This window comes from Corylus avellana, chromosome 1 (genome assembly GCF_965113065.1).
Source record: "Corylus avellana chromosome 1, dhCorAvel1.hap1.2, whole genome shotgun sequence".
NCBI classification, from domain to species: Eukaryota; Viridiplantae; Streptophyta; class Magnoliopsida; order Fagales; family Betulaceae; genus Corylus; species Corylus avellana.
The window spans coordinates 18,749,237-18,754,422 of NC_142490.1; the positions used below are offsets into that span (position 1 = coordinate 18,749,237).

Sequence of the window (5,186 nt, forward strand, 5' to 3'; positions counted from 1 at the left end):
GGGTTGGTTTAAAATTTTCCATTCTTCCTTCCCTTTGTTCTGTGGTCCCCTTGGTTGTAATGCATGTCACATGTGGTCCCCTTTATTGTCTGCTGTAAAGGAAAAGAAAGAAGAAAAATCTGAACAAACCATGACAAGCAATACATCATAAGGTGACCGAAAATTAACAAAAAAAAAAAAAAAATGAAATTGTCGAAATGTAGAGCACCCACCTTGCTTCTTTCAACCTACAGCTTGGGTGTCAAATTATGATTTTTGTATGCTACATACCGTCATTTTATTTAAAATGCACTCCCAAATGAGGAACTTTCAACTATTTTATTTAAAAACACATATTTGGCTTGCAAATTCTTAAATGAAGTCCAATAGAAAGTAGGCATTAAAAAGTTTGGAATATTTTATTTAGAACCACTCTTTTGCAAAAATTTTGGAATAAGTTAAATTAAAAAGAAAGTGAAAATGTCTAGGGTTAAACACAAAACACAAATGTCGACGAATTAGTTGCATCCTGAGGCCATGCTTGACTAGCTTCAAAAGGGATATCCAAATATACACGTTTTTCTCCCTTATGATGTAAGAGTTTGAATATTCAAATATTAGTATTTTCTTCTCTTGTTTTTTTTTTTTTCTTTTCATTTTATCTCTCCTTAATTATATGCATCATGCATGCATGGGAGAGGACAAAGATAGGAATATGTCTGACTTTTGTGGTATTTTGTTGCTACTTGTATGTTGCACGTGTTTGAGAATGTCGAAGTTGACAAGAATGATAATTTTTTAATTTTTAATTTTTGTAAGGGAAGCTTGCATATTTATTTATTGGAAAAAAAAAATCAGTTAAAGTTACAAAATTGTGTGGTCATTTTGTAACATAAATAAAGTTAGATTGGAAAAAAATATGTATAGCACTTGCTTCATTTTTACTCTAGTAACTTTAACTATATAGTCTTGAATTATTTTTTTATCACACATATACAATCATGCTAATTTTATAATGTCGAGTAACCCTACATCCCATCACTCTTTCCAACCTCCATCCGCAATGGGTGACGTGGCCATATAAAATAATGTCATATAAAATACTCATATGATCATATGAAGCTTCATGTGCCTTTATAATTGGGTGTGCATAATTAATGACCATATATTGTCTAGATTTGTTTCCGATATGTTCCTTTACTTTAGATTGCATGCCTTGTACAATTTAACGTTAATTATTATTTTTATTTTTCCTGTAAATTGACTTTAATTAATTAGTTAAAGTTAAATTATACTTAATAGTATTTGATATTTACATAAGCTTGAATTTCTATTAGTATTATTTTTTTTAATATTTTATTGAGTTGTTAATTTTCTTTACTTCTTTTATTGTTTAAGATGACTATACGAGAGCTTGTGTTTGAGGTGCATTACGGTGGTAAGATTAATAGGGGGTTTACGTGTACATATGTGGGGGGTGAGGTAGATGTGCATGATGAGACGTACGATGAGGACTGGTTCTCATTTTTTGAGATTGAGGGTATAGTAAAAAACTATGGATACAAGTCAGGGGATTTGGTGTATTACTTACAACCAGGTTGTACTTTTCAAGGGGGTTTGAAATTAATTTCATCGGATCATAACGTCTTGGAAATGGTTGCTGCACATAAAGAGGTACCGGTTATTGAGTTGTATCTTGTTTCATTTGATAAGCCTGCAGTTAATGATGATGAAGATGAAGACGATAATGATGATGATGATGGTGAATATTGTGAAAATAGTAGGATTGATCGAGATAATCCTTATTGGGAAGAAGTATTCGAACCGGACTTGTTTGATGAAGATAAATATCTACCTAGGCCATCCACGGCAGAAGGAAATGTTGAGGAGGGTGGTGTTGAGGGTATTGACGAGGGTGATGGGGAGGGTAATGAGGGTGAGGATGGTGATGAGGAGGGGGATGAGGATAATGATGAGGAGGGGGAGAGTGATGAGGCGGCGGAGGATGATAATGAAAATGCAAATGCAAATGCAAAGGTAGGTAAAAAAGATAGTGGAAGGGGTCAGTGCTATGGTGATGAGATTAATGATGATGATGCAAACTCTGACATGGCCAGAAGTGACATTCTTGTATCCCCTCCTATAAGTGACGAGGAGAATGAGGTTTCATCTGTTTCTAGATTTGTAACTAGGCAACCTGAGTTTCAACCGACTGACATGTCGAATCCGCAGTTAAGAAATGGGCAGCTGTTTCCCTCAATCAAAGTGTTTAGAGAAGCAATTAGGGAGAACAATTTGAAGAAGGGGAAGGATATAAGGTTTAAAAAAAATTACCTAGCCAAATGTATTGTTGTATGCAGAGATCCAGGTTGTAGGTATCGGGTTTACAGTCGTAAATCCAAGGATCAAGAGTCATTTGAAATTAGATCGATACAAGACAAGTACACTTGTACAAGGCAGCATAGGAATTCGACTGTGAAATCTGCATGGATTGCTGATAAAATTATTGACAAGTTTAGAGTGCAACTTAACATGCCGTTGAAGGCAATTCTTGGGGAAGTGAAAGACAAATGGGATGTTGATGTTAATAATTGCCAATTGTATAGGGTTTGGAGAATTGCAAAGGAAATGCTGCAGGGCAAAGTAAAGCTGCAATACAATAAGCTGTGGGATTATTGTGAAACCATTAGACAAATGAATCGGGGTAGTTGTGTGATGATGAAGGTTGATAGACCTTTACCTGACCACCCATCATGCTTCCAAAGGTTGTATTTCTCATTGGCTGCCATGAAGAAAGGTTTTCGAGCTAGTTGTAGGCCTATCATTGGGTTGGATGGGTGCTTTTTGAAAGGGACTTATAAAGGACAGCTTTTGTCGGCCATTTTGAGGGATGACAATAATAACATATACCCAGTGGCTCTTGCAGTTGTTGAGGCAGAAACCAAAGACAATTGGATATAGTTTCTTGAGACATTGGTCTTAGATCTTGGCACCCCCTGCACAAGGATGAATATTTATTTCTGATCGTCAAAAGGTAACTATATTATAAGTTCATTATGTTTATTACTTTTTTGTTTTTTATTGTTTTTGTCAAAAGATAACAAAGTGTTGTTTATTATTCATTGTAGTTGTAGGGGCTACAACCAGCGTTTGACGTGGTGCTTCCCGGGGTTGACCATCGCTTTTGTGTGAGGCATTTGTATGCCAACTACAGAGACACAGGGCATCGTGGTCTTGCATTGAAAGACAAGTTATGGGCAGCGGCCGCAGCATACACTCAAGCTGAATTCCATAAGGAAATGGATGAATTGAAGCATATAAGCGAGGATGCATACAACTACTTGTCAAATGTTGACCCAAGCTTATGATCCAGGGCTTGGTTCAATACATTCTCGAGGTGTGATCTACTTGTCAACAACCTCTGTGAGTGCTTCAATGCTTACATCCTGAATGCGCGTGACCTGCCAATCATATCAATGCTTAAATTCATAAGGAAGAAGTTGATGAAGAGATATCAAACGAAGAGGGATGGCATCCACACCATGATTGGTAGGCTATGTCCAAGGGTTGTTGCCAAATTGGACGAAATTGGACAAGTTGCTGGGCATTACTACAACACATATGCTGGGGCTGGGTTATACGAAGTAACCCACAATAATAAACAATATGTTGTGAATTTGTTGAGGAAAACTTGTGGGTGTAGACAGTGGGACATGACAGGAATCCCCTGTGCACATGCAATGTCTGCAATTTGGTTTTTTAGTGCAAATCCCGAGGATTACGTAGATGATTGGTATAGCACTAAAATGTATAAAAAGGCGTATGATGACATTGTGTATCCAATGCCTGGAGAGGACCAATGGGTGAAGACTAACTACGACAAAGTGGATTCCCCTATAAGTAGAATACAACCAGGGAGACCTAGAAAAGTAAGGACAAGGGGTCCAGAAGAGCTGGTTAATCAATACCATATGAGGAAGGGTGGAGTGAGGATGAGATGCAGCAAATGCAAAGGAATTGGACACAATAGCAGAACATGTCCACGAAACAGAACAGAGGCAGTGAATTACAGGAGAGGAAGCAGTAGTGCAAGACAACATGAGGTGAGTTACTACATACATATATGATTAATTTTTAATTTTTGTCAAGTGGATTTTCTCCTGTTCATTATATATTGTATTATGTTATTATTTTATAAGTTTATTATCATAGGTACAAGATGATAGTGGTCGAAGTTTACATGGTCAGACCCCAACTCCCCAGCCAACCATTGATGCTGAAACAGTAAGTGATAAACTGTTTAAATGTCATTACTCATTATAATTAGTTCATTACATTTGATTTACCAAGTTGACATCATATTTGCAGATTTCGCAAGATACTGATGCATCTTCTAGAGGTATAGGGAGTACTAGGGGTAGGGGTAGGAGTAGAGGTAGAGGTCAGTTTCAACCTACCCCAGAAGGGTCTACTGGACTGCAAAGAGGTGGACCAAAAATAAGGGAGGGCCTGCTGGACTGCAAAGAGGTGGACCAAGAACTAAAGGAAGGCCTACTGGACTGCACAGAGGTGAACCAAGAACTAAGGGAGGGCCTACTGGACTGCATATTAGTGGACCAATGACTAGGAGTGGAGGTAGAGGTCAGTTTCAGGGTACAGTCCACACCGTCAGATTATATGGGCCGTCTCAATATCATACCTCATAATCTCAGGGCAATGCTACTGTGAGCAAACTGCTTATAATATTACTTTTGGATAACATAATAAAATGTTATTTCAAATATTTAATATTGTGAAATGTTACAACGTTTCAGGGTACTGGTACTGTCAATACTGTAAGGTTATACGGATCTCCTCATACACAGTCCGCACAATCTCAAAGCCTTTCTAGTGTCAATGTGAGTACTTCATACACTTAAGTGTTTCTGTTGTTAAATTATTATACACTTCAATTTAACTTGAACAAGGATGTTAAATAAATGATATTATTATGTTTAGAACAATCGATAATCTACGCCATCAACTCATTTGACACGTTGATTGGTTGGATTTTTTTGTTTAGATTGTAATTGGAGTATGAAGAACATGTTTGTCTTGACGAAGTTTTTAAGTATATTTGTGATATTATTTTTGTTGACTGTTGTGCCGATATTGCCTTATTAATCAAATTCTGCCCAATTCCTTTAAAATATATATATATATATATT

General features: G+C 36.8%; 1 pseudogene; it reads left to right on the forward strand.

Moving 5' to 3' along the window:
• Positions 1-1,377: 1,377 nt before the first annotated feature.
• LOC148588044 (uncharacterized) lies at positions 1,378-4,898 on the forward strand (annotated as a pseudogene).
• The last annotated feature ends 288 nt before the right edge of the window (positions 4,899-5,186 follow it).